The sequence below is a fragment of the Nicotiana tabacum genome, chromosome 7, assembly GCF_000715075.1.
Source record: "Nicotiana tabacum cultivar K326 chromosome 7, ASM71507v2, whole genome shotgun sequence".
NCBI classification, from domain to species: domain Eukaryota; kingdom Viridiplantae; phylum Streptophyta; class Magnoliopsida; order Solanales; family Solanaceae; genus Nicotiana; species Nicotiana tabacum.
Window position 1 is genome coordinate 159,871,053 of NC_134086.1, and position 23,220 is coordinate 159,894,272.

Below are 23,220 nucleotides of genomic sequence, written 5' to 3' on the forward strand. Positions count from 1 at the left end.
ATGGAATATCAGAAGTTTAGTACTCGGATCAACAAATTCGCATGACAAGAATTTTCAAGAATATGAAGTTTTTCCTTAAGGTTCTGCAGCCTCTCAAGGATAAATACAGACGTCTCCATACCGATCCACGAGACTCTACTAAACTGGCTCATGACTCGCGAGACCTATATAACCCAGGCTCTGATACTAACTTATCACAACCCCAAATACTGGTCGTGATGGCGCCTATCACATTACTAGGCAAGCCAACCAGTCTACTAACCACAACCCATTTCCTTTAGTAAGAAACTATTTCCAACAGGAGTTTTAAACATTGATTTCATAATAAACATTTAAAATGACAGAAAATATGCGGAAGTCAAAATAATAACAAACTACACAGCCCAACTGATCTGGTGTCACGAGTCTAAAACCTCTAATGCAAGTCTGAGCATCGTACTACATACATAGTCTAGAAAATACTGAAAAGATAACTGTGAGCACGTGATTTTTGTCTACACGACAATTACTCCAAAAGAAATCAAAATAATAACAAATGGCCTAGCCATACAATTTTTGGAATTTACGTGGCATTTTTTGTTAGCAATTTGTGGTCTTTGTCCGTGTCTATTTAGTCTTATCCAACAAAAATACAAAAAAATATATATATGTCGCATGTGAGTTTAGGATGTCATTTTACTGCTAGGAATTAATCAAACTACAATTTGTTTTTAAAAGGAAAATCATAAAAAATATGCGTCTTTTATTCTATTTTTGTTGTCATTAAGTGATTTTATTAAATGTTTAATGTGAGTGATAATTGTTGTTTGAGTATTAATTAATATTGGTATGGTTTTATTCTGATTTTACAAATTAGTTAGGAATTTTATTTAAATCAAAAAAAAATTAAAAGAAGGAAAAGAAATGAGTTTAATCGGAATTGGGCCATTAAATTGGACCCAAAATCAGGCCCAAAAACACTGTTGTGCCCGGTCCAGATCAGGGGTATCCCAACGACGTCGTTTTGGTCATGCCTGATCTGGGCCGTTGATCTCAGAATGATCAACGGCTAAGATCACATCCCCCGTACCCACATACGAACCCGACCCATTCAACCCCGGACCAACCCAACCCCTGGCATTTGAAACGACACCGTTCCACGCCAGCTGAAAGATCCTGGCCCTTCATCTCGCCTCATCCGACGGCCAGGATCTATTCATTCACTAACTATATAAGCCCATCCCTTTTACCCCACGCCCCCAAGCCAGAGCCCTCTGCCCTTAGGTCGTCCTCACCAAACCCCAATCCCTTGGAACCCTAACGCCGCCCCCTTTCCCCTCACCATTAAACTCGGCGGCAAGGACACCGGTGACCACCACCTTAACACCCTAGGACCACCTCAACCCCCTGAACACTGATCCACTAACCATAGATCTCGAATCCTCCCCCACCATCTCGAATCTTCATTTTAAGATTCGAGCCGGGCCTTTGACCTACACCAAACCACCCTAGATTCACACTAGACAATCCCCTGACCTCCCTCGTGACAAAACCAAGCTTGGTTTGGTCTGAATCTACCCACAAATCCCAAAACACCAAATCTGAAGATTCAAACCCTAGAGCACAATAATTGGTGAAGTCTGTTCAGATTTAAACGAAAGTTTGGGGTCTAGTAGATCCTAATCGAAGTGTTCTCGTTCGAGAACACCTCGTTTAGGATTTGTCTGACCTCAAATGGGCAAACCAAGCTCAGGCCTGGGTCATCCGTGTTTAAATTTTTCTGGTTTGTTCACTGTTCCTTTCTTGTTATCTATTTAGTTTAGATTAATTTATCAGCATATTTTTTTAGTTTGTTTGTTTATTCTCGGGTTTTCTGTTGTCAGTTTGTTTCCCCATCCCCATAATACCTTCTATTCGGTTGATTTGTTTATTCTGTTGTGATGAATCCGTATAGTAGTATACATATTTCAATGAGACTGACATCGTCGAATCAGTAATGTTTGGTTTTTCCCCTGTATCGTGCAAATTGTCAAGAACAGTGTTATCCCTTATTTTGTGTTGTTTGTTTTGTCGGCTGCTTGCCCTGTGTTACAATTAGTATAGTCGAGTCGATATATGTCGTCAATTAGTTTAGCTTTGAATGGTAATAATCTGATTCATGTTGTTGGTTTTCTGCTTGAAGTTTTGTTTAAATCAAATTAAGAATTGAGTATAGGTACTTATAGTTGGTGTATTTGAAGCAGAAAAGTTTAAGGATTGATTAGCTGTTGGTGTTAGCAAGAATTACATATTGTAGTTCAATTTAATAGCATAAAGTCCTCACTTTTGACTCTGGGCAGCATGTGTTTAGACAGAAATTAGAGATTGGAATAATTGGACAGCATGTTCTGTCAAATTACATTCCTGCTGCCCATGCTTGTTTTAATTTAATAAAATGATAAAGCATGTTGTCAGGGGAATCTCATGGGATGGCTTTTATTTTATCTGGGAGTGGAAAAACAGCAAGAGAGGGGAGGGAGTTTAATGGTTTTACAGGCTGTTAGATGGTCTGAGGAAGGTTATAAATAGAGGGGGTTCCATTAGAGAGATATACAGAGATAGATATAGAGACAGGGCATACACACACACAGACACAGTTACACACACACATACAGAGAGAAGCTGAAACTAAAAAAACAGCTTTGAATAAGAAAGAGAGGTTTCAGAAATCAGGGAGGGAGATAGAAAAGAAATTCTTGTTTATTTGAAACTGAAAACACTGCTGTTCCTCATCCTTTTTGTTTGAAATTTAGCATCAAGTTGCTACTGGTTCTGTCAAGATTTAGGATTTTCCCTTAAGTATTTGAAAAATCGACATTGGGTACTGTATCATCGGGTTACTGCTTTGGTTTATTTTGCTTGGGATTGTCATTGCTGCTGTATTATTTGTCGTTGCTGCTATCTTCTGTTGCTGCTGCTGATTTTTCCCTATCCTCTTTTTCTTCTTTGCATTTCAGCATTCCAGGTACACATTTCGAATCCCACGTTGATGTAATCGTAACAGTTGAAAGCATGAAATGAAAGATGTTGAAGAAGTTTAATCATTTGCTGCAATACTCATAGTATATTGATGGACTCGTGTAACTTGCTAGTCTGTAATTCAATAGCATAAAAATGATAGTTAGTTTTATACTTAACTAAAGTTTTAGTCTTTTTCTTTAGTATTATGATTCATAGTTGTTTGGTTGTGCGAAGGATGCAATTATGCAATTCGAAGAATGCATGAATAATTGACATAGTGATAACTAGATTCCTTTTCAGCTATATATTGTATGTATAGGGCAGAATGCTTCAACCTTATTAAATACAACGTAGTTCTGATTTATTTTAAGTCTTTTTTATCGGATCCCGTTAGGCAGTATATAGGACCACGTTCGAATTCCATTAGTAACAGTTTCTAGTAGTTAATTCCCTTAATCTAGTCTAAATAAGTTAGTTAAATTCAACTCAAGAAACATTTGGAGTAAGTTTAGCCTTTCATCAAATTTCGTATGCAATCCCCTTTATCAAATTAAAGCATGCTTACCCATGGAATAAGGCACGAAACAATTCCCGCCTCGTAAATAATTAATCAGATGACTAACAAGAATCCGGGTTAGGCCAAACATGTAACTTACTTAGAATGTATTTTCCTTCTTCCATTTATTTTAGAAAACAAAAATAAGAAATGTAGTCATGCTAAGATTATCCTTTAAAAAAATAACGAGACGAGCCTCGCCAAGTAAAAATGAAAATTGTGGGGCCCTCAATAATTGATCATAATAAATACTTAGAATTTGGGATGGATTGTTTAGTGAATTTCACTGCCTTCCCCAAAGATAATAACGCGTTAGACTCTTTAGGCGCGACTTAATTAAATTACATTCTTAAATTCGGGTGCGCATTTATGTGACCCAAATTCAAATCTCAACGGAGTCGAAATGTGTTAACAACTACGGGTGCATTGATTGTGACGTGGTTCGAGATGAATTTTCACAACGTTGTAATTCTATAAAAATAAATGATAATAATAAAAGCGGTTTAAACCTAATAAAAGCATACAAGTCATAACATGTATTAAAATCAGATATTTAGCCATCATAACAATTTAAGCGACCGTGCTAGAACCACGGGATTCGGGGGTGCCTAATACTTTCCCTCGGGTCAACAGAATTCCTTACTTAGAATTTCTGGTTCGCAGACTTCGTTTGGAAAGTCGAATATTTTCCTCGATATGGGATTCAAGATAAAGCGGTGACTTGGGACACCAAAAGCCAAACCTTTCCCAAGTGGCGACTCTGAATTAAATAAATAATCTCATTTCGAATATTGTCACTTAAATTGGAAAAACTCCCTCGCGCATTCTACCCTTCGGGGCGGGCGCGCAAAAAGGAGGTGTGACAGCTCTGGCGACTCTGCTGGGGATTAACCCAGAACCACTGGTTCAGGGTTCAAGAATTCGAGCTTAGAATAATTGTTATATTTGGCTTTATTATCTGATATTTATTACATGTTTTGACATAATGTGCTAAATGTTGTCTTTTACCGCTTTGATATTATCTGAAATATATATAAACTGTGCCGAAACCCTTCTCTTCTTACCTCCGGGGAGAAGCTCGCTGGTCGAGACTCCCTATTCTGTTAGTGTCAATACCTGAAATAAGAAAGAGGCCGGACAAGTTACAAAGCCGGACGATCTCGGGTCCCCGGTACGTAGCCCCCTCCTCGACTCGAGTTGTCCGCTCGGGTACACAATCTAGAACATATACCCAGGTTATAAACCTAGTATAACAAAACCTCGTGCCGGATCCCTAGTAGGAACGCTTATTTGCATCATGTTGCATTTTGACATAGGGGACTCAACACAAGGGTTGGGTCCGTCTAGGACAGGCAACCTGAAATGAAAAGACCATCTGTTGCATCCCATTTGTTTTGTGCATTTATTTGCTTCAGTTCTGCATGCTGACCAGTTTCTAAAAAAAAACTTTAAAAAAAAAGAAGAAGAAAGATAGCAGCGTAGGGAGATAATTACTTATTTTTGGAAAACATAAAACCAATGTCCAAGTAGTGTCAAAAACTCGCCGGAATTTTCTTAAAAAAAAAGAGAAAAATGAAAACAAAATTTGTCTTTTAGTTTGATTTATTAAAAAAAACATATATGTATAAAAAAAATTCCTTTTAATCACTTTTAAAATCCAAAAAATATATATTTATTTAAAAGTAAAAAAGAAAGGGGGAAAATTCAAAATTCAAAAAATGTATTGTTTTATTTGTAGTATCTTTTTAAAAGATTTTCGAAATTCCAAATAAAAAACTGAAAAAAAGGGTTCAAAGAAAAAATATTTCTTTAGTCTTCATCTCTTCTCAAAAATAAAAAAAAAGAATAAAAAAAATATAAAAATCCAAAAAATAGTTTTCCTCCTTTTCTTTAAAAGATTTTACTCAAAAAAAAAAGAAAGAGAGAGGGTTTAGTTTATTTACTCTACGCCTGATCAGCCCGAACTACGCCGGTTTGATTTTCGCAGGGTGCGAGATACGTAGGCAACCCTCATCGGGTCCAACCTCCTCTTTTCAAAATAGCCAAAATGTTAGAATTTTAATTTCGTCATGAATGAGTCGGTTAATGCCGTTTCGTCAAGGATAGCCGAATGTTCCCCAAAGGGACGCTGGAAGGCTGACTTTGCACAAACGGCCATTATTGGTCATTTTTATTTTTCTGACCAAATTGCCCAACGGCCTTAAAATCCTCGTCCCTGAGGCTCTGTGAGTCCATGTTCCCATGTTGTCTTCATTACTACTAAAGAGTCATAAATAAATCAAGTGATTGTTTTGTCAAAATAGCCAAATGTTCCCGCAAGGGACGGCGGAAGGCTGATTTTGCATAAAATGGCCACTTTCGGCCGTCTTCTAGAGCTTTAATCGGTTGACCCTCACAGCTTTAAAATCTTCACCCCCGAAGTGCTGAAAGGCCGTGTTCGAAAACCTGATCTTCCTTTTAAAAAAAAAATATAGTCGAAATATTTTTGAGTCAAGTCATTTTTGCTTAAAGTCACCTTAATAAATGTGCAGGATGAGCACGATGCAAAATGAATACTTTTCAATAATGACTAAAATCTCTGTCAAGTTGCGGCTATGGTGGAATGATTTAGGTGCCGAGGGGCAAGATGAGGTCAAGAAATATCTGAAAGATCTCACGGGTCTACTGGAAATCCAGCCTCGGGGAGATATCATAAGAGCTTTGGTCACCTACTGGGACCCCGCGCACAATGTTTTCCATTTTTCCGATTTTGAACTTACCCCGACTCTGGAGGAAATGGTTGGGTACATCGGAATTGCTGAACTTCCATTAAGGCAAAGATACCTGGTCGCCCCAAAGGCTGTCACGGTGCATCGATTCCTAGACTCACTAAAAATACCCAGGACGGTCCACAACCCAGATTTGGCCACCGGTTTTTGTAATCCATGCTTCATATACTACAGGTATGGTCATGTAGGAGGATTCAACCATCCGTTTAACAAGCTATGCAGCAAAGGTAGTCGTCAGAAGTGGGATAAACACAGACGGGTGGCTTTCATGATAACATTTTTGGGCCTTTTAGTATTTCCAAGGAAAGATGGGAATATTGATCTGAAAATATCCAGGGTAGTCAGTACTTTGCTCACTCAGAACGATAGCACTCTCGCGCCTATGGTGGTATCTGATATCTTTCGAGCTCTCACAGCTTGCAAAGCCGGGGGAATTTCTTCGAAGGTTGTAACTTGCTGCTACAAATGTGGATGATTGAACATCTCTGCCATCGTTCCGAGCTCTTGAGCCATAGTTCCTCGGAGAAAACCTGCATAGAAGAATTTTACACGATAACCAAAGAGATCAGTCTGCCCAAAGGAGTTATGGCATGGACCTCATTCTTTCAAGCTCTTACTGCCAGCCAAATACAGTGGACACTGAGATGGCTGCCTGTTGATGAGATCATATATATGCCAGCAACTAAAACTCATTTCCTACTGATGGGACTTAAGAGCATTCAACCTTACGCGCCCTGCCAAGTCTTGAGACAGCTCGGAAGATACCAGATAGTACCACACGAGGAAGATCTTAGTGCTCAAACAATTGAGATAAGTCATGACGGACAATTTCCTGAAGCAAAAATCCGCCAGATCTGGAATGAATGTCAATATTTGAAAGCAGATACTTGCGTGCGGGATCGGGCCAAAAGCGAGATGGCACCAGGCTACCTTGCATGGTACAGAAGAGAACTCGAACATGAAAGGCCGGCTAAAAGGCCCCACATCCTGAATTTCGCCGAGTCATCGCAAAAGCAGTGGGATTGGTTTGCGAAAGAAAGAGGCTATCGTACCGAAATCAGCAGGTTGAAGCAGCAAGTGGAAAGCCTGAAATATGAGCACAACGTGCAAGTTGCTACCGATCTAGGAGAACAGAATAGGTTGACTCAGGAAAACGAGATGCTCAGGGCCCAGATCAAACAGATGAGGATGGATGCTGATAAACGACCAAGGAGTCGATCAGACGAGCAGTTGATAAAAGGGCTGAAAAGTGAAGTCAGGGAATGGCGAGATGGTTTAGAAAGGTCCGAAAACGTCATGGCAGAGCTCAAGGAACAGTGGGGTACAAGGGCAGATAAGCATCGCCGATACTTGAGTCAATTGAAACGCGACCACGAGAAAATTGTTGCCAAAATGAAGGGAGAGATGGCTACACTTGAGGTTAAAGCAGTTAATCAGGCTGAGGATTTCCAAATTGAGAGCAGATACTATTACGACTTGTTAGCCCAGATGAAGGTAGAAGTGCGGCAACTGAATAATCAGCATATGCAGGATTCTCAGGTCTTAAAGACGTGCAGTGATCAGATAAAACGCCTGCTCATAGAGAAGAAGCAAACCAGAGATAAGATCAGGACCATTGCTCATGCCATCATCAGACGGTGTCTACAGTGTGAGAACATGACCAGCATTACCGTTCTCTCGGCAGTGATGGGTTATGTCAAGTAGACCATGCATGAGCTGGAGCAACTTGAAAGGGATCTCACACCTAGGACCGCAGCAAGGCCAAACGATGCCCCGCGGGCACCAATTTCGAAACCATAATGTATTCATAGGTCGAGTCTGTATCTTAACATCATCTGTCTGTCTTTTCGCATCAGGGTGCTTTAGTCTATTTTGAGTCTATGTTTATTTTCAAGGTTTATTTTTCCTTTTCCGGAAATGTTGGTTGTAATAGATCGTTTCAGTAATAAAATGTGTGTTTCTTTTGCACTCATCTGTTTTGAACTACGTAATGATCTGATTCGCGTGGTATCGTGATACGTAGGCAATCTTCATCGGATCCGGTCACATTTTAACCACAAAAATTGAAAACAGTAACAAAAGGAGAAAGAAAAGAAAAATAAAAACATAATAAAAATAAAAAGCCTAAAAAGGAAGCCGGAATGACGCATGCTTTCGTCGCAAACATGTAGGAATTCACTTAACTGTATAGGTGCATCATGCCCCAACGTGAGATTGCCTATCTGTTATTTGTTTCAAACTAACTGTTCGTTTGTCGTTGAGTCCTTCCAGGTTTTGGAAAAGGCAGTTGGTTTGGTGAAAGTCTGGCCTCACACTCATACTTCACGAGGTCGAAAGGGAGTGTTCAATTACCTGTTGTTAAGCCAGGAGGCGGTGCTCACACTTACTTCACAAGGTCAAAATGAAGCATAGAAATGTCTTCAGAAATTCCTTTGCCGACAATTCCTGTTTCCGAGGAGAGTTAGATCTCGGCCGTCCTCACGCCCGAGTCCGCAACCGCGGAGGAGAATAGAATCCTGCGGCTCCGCATGTTGGAAATGCTGGATGACTGGAATAATGGAAAAGAGCCACCAAGTGTCATCCCTGGATTCCCTGAGTTGTTCTCCAGGACAAGCGGGACTTCTAACGTCCCCATAAGCTATTTGGCTGCCCCATTCGGGTACCCAGCCATTTCGGCCTTCTCTACTGGATCGCCCTCTGATTTTTATCCATGGGTGTCAACAACGGATGTAAATACAAACATCCTTACTGCACCTCCCTGTCCAATCACGGCACAACCTGCTACACACAAGCCAAATTTTGACTCATCCTCGTTTACATTCCAAGCACCATCTTTCTCAATGGAACCAACTCGGTTCGCCACCAGCACTCATCCTCCACAGCCTCAGTGCGAGTTTGCACCTGGGCAGGATCAGAACCCCAAAATTGCTAAACAAGATGAGATGGCCAAAAGAATGAGAAGCCTTGAGCAGAGTTTGAAGAACATGCAAGGGTTGAGCGGATAGAAGAGCGTCTCCTACACCGATCTATGCATGTTCCCTTACGTGCACCTACCAGTGGGTTTCAAAACCCCCAAAGTTTGATATGTACGACGGGCACGGTGACCCCATTGCTCATCTCAAGAAATACTGCAACCAATTGCGGGGAGCCGGCAGAAAAGAGGAATTGCTAATGGCATACTTCGGGGAAAGTCTGGTAGGAATAGCCTCAGAATGGTATATGGACCAAGATATATCTCGATGGAATATATGGGATGATCTCGCCAGAGATTTTGTGAGACAATTCCAATATAACATCGACATTGCACCCGACCGAAATTCTCTGTCAAACTTGAAGAAGAAACCTTCAGAAAGCTTCAGAGAATATGCTATTAAGTGGCGCGAGCAGGCATCGAGAGTAAAACCTCCCATGGACGAGATAGAAATGGTCACTACTTTTCTCCAGGCTCAAGAGTCCGACTATTTCCAAAACATGATGTCAGCCATGGGAAAGCCTTTCGCAGAAGCGATCAAGATTGGGGAAATGGTGGAGAATGGTTTGAAGACGGGTAGAATCTTAAGTCAGGCAGCCATAAGGGCAACCTCCCAAGCCGTCCAAAGCGGGGCCGGAGGAATGGCAAGAGGAAAGAAAAAGGAAGAAACGGCCATGGCGGCATCAGAAGCAAGGGAATATCGTAATCCCAGGCCCCGTTTTCCAAAAAGAACCCCACAACACTACTACCCCCACCAAAATGTGGCATATGTTTCTCAACCCTACATGGTCATGAACACCCAGCCTTATGTCCATCCACCGCAGCAAGGCAATCGAGGCCAAGCTCTACCCAGAAATCAGTCTCCCTACCGCAACCATTATAACCCACAACCTCTTCAAAATAACTTCCGCCCTCAGGAACCACCTAGAAGGCGGACTTTCACACCCATCGGTGAACCATACTCTACTTTGTTCCCGAAGCTAGTCCAGTTGGGTTTCCTGTAGCCAGTCCCTCAGACAAGGCACAATCCGGCATCACTTTCTTACAAAGCCGGTGTTAGATGCGCCTATCATTCAAGAGCGGAAGGGCATGATACAAATGACTGCTGGGCTTTGAGAAGGGTAGTCGAGAATTTAATAGAGCAGGGGAAAATAGTACTAAGGGACGAGGAAGTCCCAAATGTGACTAACAATCCATTGCCTGCTCACAATAACGGGCCATTGATTGGAATGATCTGCGAGGACAAAGAATTTGATCCTTATTAAAAAGCCATAATCGCCATCGTCGACGCAAGGAAAAAGCCTGAGACAGCCCCGAAGCTAGAAAAAGGTGAAAAGAAGGTCAGTACCGTCAAGGGCGAGCCCGAAAAGAAGGTGGAGAAAAAGACGATGCCTGTGAAGAATGGAGTTCTTTACGTCCCACGAGGTCGAACAGAGAAACCGCAGAGTTTCAAAGTCAAAAAGGCAAGGACAATGTACGTACCAAAAGGGGCCTATGTGGTCCGGGGGACGATTCAACCACCTTGGCTGAACGAGCCAGTGGTTACCGGACGCGTGCCACAGAAGCCGATGACCAACCCGTCCACAGTGCCATGGAACTATCAGAGAACATTGGTTACATACAAAGGTAGAGAAGTCACAGGAGAACTTCCGGAAAATACTTTCATTGGAAGGTATTCGAACACTCAAGAGCTAAACAACGCCACACGGAGATGCTTCCCACCAAAGAAGCCTGTAAGCGTTGAAGAAGCGGAAGTTTTCTTCCAACAAATGAAAATGCCAGACTACGAAGTGGTAGATCAACTACGCAAGTGCCCCGAGCAAGTGTCCATGCTATCACTGCTGATGAGGTCGGCCAAGCACCAAACGATCTTGCTCAAGACCCTGAACGAAGCATACGTACCAGTTAAAACCTCAGTTGAACAACTGGAACGGATGACGGAAAGGTTCTTCGCCGTTAACCAGGTCTCTTTTAGCAAGAATGACTTACCCCCAGAGGGGGCGGCTCACAACAAAGCCTTGCATCTAACAGTTAAATACGAAGACTACTATGTCAAGCGGGTAATGTTGGATGGAGGTTCAGGTGTTGACATTTGTCCGCTCTCCACACTATAGAGAATGGAAATTGGGACCGGAAGAATCCGCCCCAATAATGTCTGCGTAAGGGCTTTTGATGGCATCAAGAGAGACACCCTTGGGGAAATAGATTTGGTGTTGACTATAGGGCCAGTAGAGTTTGAAATAACTTTCCAGGTGCTTGACATGGATACGTCCTACAATTTTCTCCTCGGCAGACCTTGGATTCATGCGGCAGGGGCTGTACCTTCCACTCTTCATCAAATGGTGAAGTTTGAGTATGAAGACCGGGAAATTGTGGTCCACGGAGAAGACGAATAGTCTATTTATCAGGACCCATCCATCCCATATCTTGAACCAAGGGAAGGGAGCGAGCACACGGTCTATCAGGCTTTCGAAGTTGTGTTAGCAGAGCAGTATAAAGAGGGAAGACCTTGCCCCCAACCTTTCTTGTCTAACGCCTCGATCGTGGTGGCCAGAGAAATGATCCGGCATGGATTCAGGCCAGGGAAAGGGCTCCGACGAATATTGCAAGGAATAATGGAACCCATCACCTTGCCTTCCGCCAAGAAACTTTTTGGGATAGGTTTTCAACCAACTCCAGAAGACGAAGAGTGGGCAAAGAAGAGGAAAAATGAGGGTTGGAAATTGCCTCGGCTATTGCCGGATTTATATGAAACTTTTGTCGGACCAAAATACACTGAAGAAGAAGACGATGAGGTTTTCACGGTCGAGGAAATCGAGGAGATATGTGGGGCAATGAGGGAAATGCTCTACGAAGCTCACATAGATCAACCGGGAGAAGGCACAAGCACCGCTGAGATGCTATATGTGGGGCCAAACGCCAAACTTCGAAACTGGGAGGCCACGCCATTCCCGACTAGACAGGAGTCCGGGTAGACCCGCCCTGCCACCTTTCCTGCATTACGAGTTATCCCCAGGATATAACTTGGATGTTTTTCCTTTCAATTGTTATTTTGAATTCTTGAGTTATAAACATTTGTTGTCTTCCAAATTCCAAGAAAATAAAAATCATTGTTTTCTCATTTTTCCTTTGTTCTAATTTTTGTTATTTTTTCTTTATATTTTCTTTCAGTTATAATAATGTGGCTTTAAATAATATCACATGCTTGCGGACTTCACGCCCAGATCACAATGAGCTATTTAATTGCGAAATAATGAACCAAGAACCAGAATATGACGAAGAAGAGGCTTTTAGGGAAATAAACCGAGAATTGGAACACTTTGAGAATAAACCTAAGCCAAATCTGAATGACACCGAACCGATTAATTTGGGAACTCCTGAAGAAACCCGAGAGACCAAAATAAGCATTCACACGGACAAGAAAATGTGAGACGCGATAATTCAACTCCTTTTTGAATTTAAAGATGTGTTTGCATGGTCATACGATGACATGCCAGGATTAGGTGTTGATCTAGTGGTTCATAAATTGCCAATTCACCCTGATTGTCCTCCAGTTAAACAAAAGCAAAGAAAGTTCAAAACTGAGGTCAGTGACAAAATTAAAGAAGAGATCACCAAGCAGCTGAAAACGGGAGTGATTCAGGTAGTCCAGTATACCACATGGTTGGCAAATGTAGTTCCGGTGCCGAAAAAAGATGGGAAGACTCGGGTATGTGTGGATTACCGAGATTTGAATAGAGGAAGTCCCAAAGATAATTTCCCATTGCCCAACATCCACATCCTTATTGATAATTGCGCCAAACATGAGATCCAGTCTTTCGTAGATTGTTACGCTGGGTATCATCAGGTGTTGATGGATGAAGAAGACGCCGAAAAGACTGTCTTCACCACACCTTGGGGCACTTACTGTTATCGGGTTATGCCATTTGGTCTGAAAAATGCTGGGGCAACTTACATGAGGGCCATGACAGCCATTTTTCATGACATGATGCATCAGGAAATAGAGGTGTATGTGGACGACGTGATAGTCAAGTCCAGGACGCAGGATAATCACATCCAAGACTTGAGGAAGTTCTTCGAGAGACTGAGGAAGTACGACTTGAAGCTGAACCCAGCCAAATGTGCTTTCGGAGTCCCATCTGGCAAGCTTTTGGGCTTCATAGTAAGCAGGAGAGGCATCGAATTAGATCCAACAAAGATAAAATCTATCAAGGATCTACCTCCCCCAAGAACGAAGAAAGACGTGATGAGTTTGTTGGGCAGGTTAAACTATATCAATCGATTCATTGCCCAGCTGACTAGCACGTGTGAGCCCATATTTAAGCTATTGAGGAAGGATGCAGCGATCAAATGGACGGATGAGTGTCAAGAAGCTTTTGACAGAATTAAAGAATATCTTTCAAATCCCCCAGTTTTGGTCCCGTCAGAGCCAGAGAGACCCCTGTTCTTGTATCTGACAGTTTTGGAAAATTCTTTTGGTTGCGTCCTCGGGCAACATGACGCAACCGGAAAGAAGGAGCAGGCGATCTACTACTTGAGCAAGAAATTCACCGGCTACGAGGCCAAGTACACTCTGCTGAAAGAACATGTTGCGCTCTGACGTGGGTTGCTCAAAAGCTGAGACATTATCTCCAAGCTCACACTACTTTCCTCATAAGCAGGCTGGATCCTTTGAAGTATATATTTCAGAAACCGATGCCTACTGGAAGATTGGCCAAGTGGAAATCTTGCTTACTGAATTTGACATAATATATGTCACCCGCACGGCAATGAAAGCCCAGGCGCTAGCCGATCATTTGGCCGAAAACCCGGTTGATGAAGAATACCAACCATTGAGTACTTATTTTCCGGACGAAGAAATAAACACCGTAAAAGTAGTCTCGGAAAATGCTCATGTTTGGAAGATGTTCTTTGATGGAGCCGTAAACGCCAAAGGTGTAGGAATCGGGGCGATTTTGATCTCGCCCTCCGGTCAACATTATCCTGCTACAGCTAGACTGCATTTCTTTTGCACGAACAATACAGCTGAGTATGAAGCCTGCATCATGGGCATGCATATGGCGATCGATCAGGATGTCGAGGATTTATTGATTATGGGAGATTCTGACCTGATTATCCGGCAAGCCCAGGGTGAATGGGAAACTCGGGATATCAAGCTTATTCCTTACCGCCAGCACGTGGAGGATCTCGGCAAGCGTTTTAAATCAATAGAGTTCAGGTATATCTCGCGATGTCACAATGAACTAGCAGATGCACTTGCTACCTTGGCTTCGATGCTACCCTACCCAGGCAACGCCCATGTCGATCCCTTGGAAATCCAAATCAGGGAGAGACACGGTTACTGTAACGTAATCGAGGCAGGATCGTGTATCAGCCATGGTACCATGATATCAAGAGGTTCTTGAAGACACAAGAATATCCCGAACATGCTACTGGAGATCAAAAGAGAACCATTAGGCGGCATGCAGGTGGTTTCTTTTTGAGCGGCGAGTTATTGTATAAAAGAACCTCGTACCTCAATCTGCTAAGATGTGTTGACGCCGAGGAGGCGGGAAGGATCATGCATGAAGTACACGCGGGAGTGTGCGGACCCCACATGAATGGGTATGTTTTGGCAAAGAAAATCCTTCGAGCAGGTTATTACTGGATGACCATGGAAAAGGATTGCTTTAGCTTCGTTCGGAAATGTCATCAGTGTCAGGTGCACGGTGATTTGATTCATGCACCTCCCACGGAATTGCATCCCATGTCTGCACCTTGGCCATTTGTTGCCTGGGGCATGGACGTCATTGGTCCGATTGAGCCGAAGGCCTCAAATGGACACAGATTTATACTGGTTGTTATCGACTACTTCACAAAATAGGTAGAGGTTGTCACTCTCAAGTCGGTCACTAAAAAAGCTGTAGTGGATTTTGTACATTCAAATCTTATCTGTCGTTTCGGTATTCCTGCAACTATCATCACAGATAACGCAGCGAACCTGAATAGTCACTTGATGGGAGATGTATGCGAGCAATTCAAAATAACGCATAGGAATTCCACTCTTTATCGGCCCAAGGCTAATGGCGTTGTAGAAGCAGCAAACAAGAACATCAAGAAGATTTTAGGGAAGACGATCCAGAGTTCCCGACAGTGGTATGAACAGCTACCCTTTGCATTGTTGGGATATCGCACTACTGTACGCACGTCAGTAGGAGCAACCCCTTATCTTTTGGTTTATGGGACCGAGTCTATAATACCAGCACAAGTAGAAATTCCTTTGCTCCGAACCATTGTCGAAGCAGAAATTGAAGATAGTGAGTGGGTTAAGACTCGATTGGAGCAGTTGACTCTGATTGACGAGAAACGAATGGCTGTGGTTTGACACGGGCAGTTGTACCAACGAAGAATGGCCCGTGCTTACAACAAGAAAGTCCGACCCAGGAATTTCGAAGTAGGTCAACTGGTACTGAGGCGCATTCTACCACATCACCAGGAAGCGAAAGGAAAATTTGCTCCAAATTGGAAAGGCCCATACATCATCAGGAAGATATTGCCGAGAGGAGCATTGTATCTAGGTGATATTGAAGGAAATGATCCCGAAACAGCGGTGAATGCGGATGCAGTCAAAAGATACTATGTCTGAGTTATACTCCAGTGGTCCTGACACATTTGAAATGATGAAGGTTTTATTACCACTACCCCAAACATTATCAACTCTCTCTACAAGCCCTTTGAGCCGATTACATTTATTTGGCTATCCTCGAAAAAAAAAAACAACAAACAAAACAAAACATTGATCGAGGCCTGAACTACGTCTGACTTGATTCCGAAAGGATACGTAGGCAGCCTCTCTTTGAGGTTCAGTCACACCAACAATAAAATCCCATTTACCCTGAAATTGAAACCGGGGCACACCAAACGGCTTAGAAGTTGTAGTTTCATCTACCATTATCTACCAAGCACAAGTCCTTCGGATCAATTACCAAAGGTAGGGGGAGCCAAGAGATATCACGAATGAAGGCCGGTACATTCTAAATTGAGAGAAATAAAATGAGAGAGTCTTGTCGGTGAAAACCTTCGGGCACCGTGAGGCGACGGGAGTAGAGAAACCAAAATGAGAAAGTTTGTTTAGTAAAAAACTCGCAAAGAGTGCTATCAAGCGACAACAAGGAGGGAAATGAGAGAGGTCAACTAGCAAAAACCCGCAAAGGGCGCTGTTGGCCGAAAAGATGACTCCACCTCAGGAAGTCTCGGCAAAGTTCCACCGGTTTGGAAACACAGATCCATTTTGGTTCGGGAGGAAATGCAAGTTCATGGAAGGTCAGGTGTCCAGTCCAAAAAGCATGTCATGTCCATTTAAAGTCAGCATATTTCCCTCAGATAAGTCTTTCTTGTCCCGAAAGGGACACTTCTTTTCTGAAATTTGCTTTCCCCGTTCTTTGTTTTACTTTTCTTTGAATCCATTTCATTTTTAACCCCAAGTTCCAGATATACTGGAAAGGATAGGTGGCAGGATTGGTTTCACGGAGTTCCGTTTCACAAAGGAAAATACGCCGCTTCAGTGGTATGTTTGTCCAAACCCGATGGATCATGATGTTGACTGCATTCGAAGTAGATTCAAAAAAAAAAATTCCCCACAGGTTTTCCCTTTGTACAAATCCCCAAAGGGCTTCCCTTTGTAAAAATCCCCACAAAGTCTCCCTTTGTAAAATTCCCCAAAGAGTCTGCCCCAACAAATCCCCAGCGAGTCTGCCCCAACAAATCCCCAGCGAGTCCGCTTTGTAAAAAAAATCCCTACAGAGCCACCTTCAGACAAATCCCCACGAGGGTCTCGCCTTGTACAAATCCCCACAGATTCCCACCAGTAAAAGTCCCCACTCAAAATCCCCAAACAGAATGGGACGGAAGAACCCAAAGCCTTATGCAGGCAAATCATCACAGAATCTGGAAATGCAAGCTTGAGCAGTCTAAAAGGGTTTCGCCTTTTGAATCCAATCAATGGCAGAATTTCTCAACAGAAATAAGGACGCAACAAAGCAACTGGAACAATCAAGGTCATCAAACCAACCGTCATTTCCGAACTGACAATTGTTCTTTGTTTGAAAAGTTGAAACATGTATGATCCAAGACAACCGTGCAAAAAGCAGGTGTCTCCCAAAGAAGAAAAGGAATACATGAGTGCAAGAAACGGTTTGGCAATAAGGAATCCACTCGAAAGGGAAGTTTCCACAAAATTCTCTTTTACATTTTTTACTAAAACAAGAAAACTCAAAAAAAGGGTCAGTTAGTATCCCCGGCTTTTTTCATTTAGCCAGCATTAGGGCTCCAACCCTGAACTGAGCATTGTTCTGTTAGCCAGCATTAGGGCTCCAACCCTGAACTGAGCTTTTTCCATTTAGCCAGCATTAGAGCTCCAACCCTGAACTGAGCATTGTTCTGTTAGCCAATATTAGGGCTCCAACCCTAAACTGAGCTTTTTCCATTTAGCCAGCATTAGGGCTCCAACCCTGAACTGAGCATTGTTCTGTTAGCCAGCATTAGGGCTCCAACCCTGAACTGAGCTTTTTCCATTTAGCCAGCATTAGGGCTCCAACCCTGAACTGAGCATTGTTCTGTTAGCCAGCATTAGGGCTCCAACCCTGAACTGAGCTTTTTCCATTTAGCCAGTATTAGGACTCCAACCCTGAACTAAGCATTGTTCTGTTAGTCAGCATTAGGGCTCCAACCCTGAACTGAGCTTTTTCCATTTAGCCAGCATTAGGGCTCCAACCCTGAACTGAGCATTGTTCTGTTAGCTAGCATTAGGGCTCCAACCCTGAACTGAGCCTTTTCCATTTAGCCAGCATTAGGGCTCCAACCCTGAACTGAGCATTGTTCTGTTAGCCAGCATTAGGGCTACAACCCTGAACTGAGCTTTTTCTATTTAGCCAGCATTAGGGCTCCAACCCTGAACTGAGCATTGTTCTGTTAGCCAGCATTAGGGCTCCAACCCTGAACTGAGCTTTTTTCATTTAGCCAGCATTAAGGCTCCAACCCTGAACTGAGCATTGTTCTGTTAGCCAGCATTAGGGCTCCAACCCTGAACTGAGCTTTTTCCATTTAGCCAGCATTAGGGCTCCAACCCTGAACTGAGCATTGTTCTGTTAGCCAGCATTAGGGCTCCAACCCTGAACTGAGCTTTTTCCATTTAGCCAGTATTAGGACTCCAACCCTGAACTAAGCATTGTTCTGTTAGTCAGCATTAGGGCTCCAACCCTGAACTGAGCATTGTTCTATTAGCCAGCATTAGGGCTCCAACCCTGAACTGAGCTTTTTCCATTTAGCCAGCATTAGGGCTCCAACCCTGAACTGAACATTGTTCTGTTAGCCAGCATTAGGGCTCCAACCCTGAACTGAACTTTTTCCATTTAGCCAGCATTAGGGCTCCAACCCTGAACTAAGCATTGTTCTGTTAGCCAGCATTAGGGCTCCAACCCTGAACTGAGCATTGTTCTGTTAGCCAGCATTAGGGCTCCAACCCTGAACTGAGCTTTTTTCATTTAGCCAGCATTAAGGCTCCAACCCTGAACTGAGCATTGTTCTGTTAGCCAGCATTAGGGCTCTTACCATGAACTGAGCATTGTTCTGTTAGCCAGCATTAGGGCTCCAACCCTGAACTGAGCTTTTTCCATTTAGCCAGCATTAGGACTCCAATCCTGAACTGAGCATTGTTCTGTTAGCCAACATTAGGGCTCCAACACTGAACTGAGCTTTTTCCATTTAGCCAGCATTAGTGCTCCAACCCTGAACTGAGCATTGTTCTGTTAGCCAGCATTAGGGCTCCAGCCCTGAACTGAGCTTTTTCCATTTAGCCAGCATTAGGGCTCCAACCCTGAACTGAGCATTTTTCCATTTAGCCAGCATTAGGGCTCCAACCCTGAACTAAGCATTTTTACCTTTTGGCAATATTAGGGATCCAATACCGAAGTTGCATTTTTGTAGACTGAAATTTTCCAATCCCTTCACCAATTCTATAAACTTCCGGGAAATTAACTCACGAAATTTTCCTAGTGAAACTGGGGCAGAAAATTTCGTTCGTCTGTTTTTCCCCGCAGGTCTAACCTCGAGATGCATGGATCGAGACGACCCACGAGATGAGTCTCAACCCAGAATAGAGAAAAGAAGAAAAAGACAAAAAGAAGATGTCCCGAGATATTGGGAAAAACGAAGGGCGGATCGCTCCAAGATATCGCTCATATCCGCTCACTTTATCTTTGTACGGAAACTCTTCGTGTTTTCGCACAAAGAGAGGCAGCTGTGAGCACGTGATTTTTGTTTACACGACAATTACTCCAAAAGAAATCAAAATAATAACAAATGGCCTAGCCATACAATTTTTGGAATTTACGTGGCATTTTTTGTTAGCTATTTGTGGTCTTTGTCCGTGTCTATTTAGTCTTATCCAACAAAAATACAAAAATATATATATATATATGGCGCATGTGAGTTTAGGATGTCATTTTACTGCTAGGAATTAATCAAACTACAATTTGTTTTTAAAAGGAAAATCATAAAAAATATGCGTCTTTTATTCTATTTTTGTTGTCATTAAGTGATTTTATTAAATGTTTAATGTGAGTGATAATTGTTGTTTGAGTATTAATTAATATTGGTATGGTTTTATTCTGATTTTACAAATTAGTTAGGAATTTTATTTAAATCAAAAAAAAATTAAAAGAAGGAAAAGAAATGAGTTTAATCGGAATTGGGCCATTAAATTGGACCCATCTCCCAGGCCTCCAAACGACGTAGTTTGACACCAAAACTACGTCGTTTCAAGGGCAACCCATCTCAGCCGTTCAAACCAGATTGATCTAACGGCCCTCGTCACATCTCCATACCCACATTTAAACCCGACCCGTTCAACCCCGGACCAACCCAACCCCTGGCATTTGAAACGACACTGTTCCTCACCAGCTGGAAGATCTTGGACCTTCATCTCGCTTCATCCAATGACCAGGATCTATTCATTCACTAACTATATAAGCCCATCCCTTTTACCCCACGCCCCCAAGCCAGACCACCCTGCCCTTAGGTCGTCCTCACCAGACCCCAATCCCTTGGAACCCTAACGCCGCCCCTTTTCCCCTCACCATTAAACCCGGCGGCAAGGACGCCGGTGACCACCACCTTAACACCCTAGGACCACCTCAACCCCCTGAACACAGATCCACTAACCATAGATCTCGAATCCTCCCCCACCATCTCGAATCTTCAAATGAAGATTCGAGCCGGACCTTTGACCTACACCAAACCACCCCAGATTCACACTAGACAATCCCCTAACCTCCCTCGTGACCAAACCAAGCTTGGTTTGGTCCGAATCTACCCACAAATCCCAAAACACCAAATCTGAAGATTCAAACCCTAGAGCACAATAATTGGTGAAGTCTGTTCAGATTTAAATGAAAGTTTGAGGTCTAGTAGATCCTAATCGAAGTGTTCGTTCGAGAACACCTCGTTTAGGATTTGTCCGACCTCAAATGGGCAAACCAAGCTCAGGCCTGGGTCATCCGTGTTTAAAATTTTTCTGGTTTGTTCATTGTTCCTTTCTTGTTATCTATTTAGTTTAGATTAATTTATCAGCATATTTTTTTTAGTTTGTTTGTTTATTCTTGGGTTTTCTGTTGTCAGTTTGTTTCCCCATCCCCTTAAGACCTTCTATTTGGTTGATTTGTTTATTCTGTTGTGATGAATCCGTATAGTAGTATACATATTTCAATGAGACTGACATCGTCGAATCAGTAATGTTTGGTTTTTCCCCTGTATCGTGCAAATTGTCAAGAACAGTGTTATGCCTTATTTTGTGTTGTTTGATTGGTCGGCTGCTTGCCCTGTGTTACAATTAGTATAGTCGAGTCGATATATGTCGTCAATTAGTTTAGCTTTGAATGGTAATAATCTGATTCATGTTATTGGTTTTCTGCTTGAAGTTTTGTTTGAATCAAATTAAGAATTGAGTATAGCTATTTATAGTTGGTGTATTTGAAGCAGAAAAGTTTAAGGATTGATTAGATGTTGGTGTTAGCAAGAATTACATATTGTAGTTCAATTTAATAGCATAAGTGCTCACTTTTGACTCTGGGCAGCATGTGTTTGGACAGAAATTAGAGATTGGAATAATTGGACAGCATGTGCTGTCAGATTACATTCCTGCTGCCCATGCTTGTTTTAATTTAATAAAATGATAAAGCATGTTGTCAGGGGAATCTCATGGGATGGCTTTTATTTTATCTGGGAGTGGAAAAACAGCAAGAGAGGGGAGGGAGTTTAATGGTTTTACAGGCTGTTAGATGGTCTGAGGAAGGTTATAAATAGAGGGGGTTCCATTAGAGAGATATACAGAGATAGATATAGAGACAGGGCATACACACACACAGACACAGTTACACACACACATACAGAGAGAAGCTGAAACTAAAAAAACAGCTTTGAATAAGAAAGAGAGGTTTCAGAAATCAGGGAGGGAGATAGAAAAGAAATTCTTGTTTATTTGAAACTGAAAACACTGCTGTTCCTCATCCTTTTTGTTTGAAATTTAGCATCAAGTTACTACTGGTTCTGTCAAGATTTAGGATTTTCCCTTAAGTATTTGAAAAATCGACATTGGGTACTGTATCATCGGGTTACTGCTTTGGTTTATTTTGCTTGGGATTGTCATTGCTGCTGTATTGTTTGTCGTTGCTGCTATCTTCTGTTGCTGCTATTGATTTTTCCCTATCCTCTTCTTCTTCTTTGCATTTCAGCATTCCAGGTACACATTTTGAATCCCACGTTGATGTAATCGTAACAGTTGAAAGCATGAAATGAAAGATGTTGAAGAAGTTTAATCATTTGCTGCAATACTCATAGTATATTGATGGACTCATGTAACTTGCTAGTCTGTAATTCAATAGCATAAAAATGATAGTTAGTTTTATACTTAACTAAAGTTTTAGTCTTTTTCTTTAGTATTATGATTCATAGTTGTTTGGTTGTGCGAAGGATGCAATTATGCAATTCGAAGAATGCATGAATAATTGACATAGTGATAACTAGATTCCTTTTCAGCTATATATTGTATGTATAGGGCAGAATGCTTCAACCTTATTAAATACAACGTAGTTCTGATTTATTTTAAGTCTTTTTTATCGGATCCCGTTAGGCAGTATATAGGACCACGTTCGAATTCCATTAGTAACAGTTTCTAGTAGTTAATTCCCTTAATCTAGTCTAAATAAGTTAGTTAAATTCAACTCAAGAAACATTTGGAGTAAGTTTAGCCTTTCATCAAATTTCGTATGCAATCCCCTTTATCAAATTAAAGCATGCTTACCCATGGAATAAGGCACGAAACAATTCCCGCCTCGTAAATAATTAATCAGATGACTAACAAGAATCCGGGTTAGGCCAAACATGTAACTTAATTAGAATGTATTTTCCTTCTTCCATTTATTTTAGAAAACAAAAATAGGAAATGTAGTCATGCTAAGATTATCCTTTAAATAAATAACGAGACGAGCCTCGCCAAGTAAAAATGCAAATTGCGGGGCCCTCAATAATTGATCATAATAAATACTTAGAATTTGGGATGGACTGTTTAGTGAATTTCACTGCCTTCCCCAAAGATAATAACGCGTTAGACTCTTTAGGCGCGACTTAATTAAATTACATTCTTAAATTCGAGTGCGCATTTATGTGACCCAAATTCAAATCTCAACGGAGTCGAAATGTGTTAACAACTACGGGTGCATTGATTGTGACGTGGTTCAAGATGCATTTTCACAACGTTGTAATTCTATAAAAATAAATGATAATAATAAAAGCGGTTTAAACCTAATAAAAGCATACAAGTCATAACATCTATTAAAATCAGATATTTAGCCATCATAACAATTTAAGCGATCGTGCTAGAACCACGGGATTCGGGGGTGCCTAACACCTTC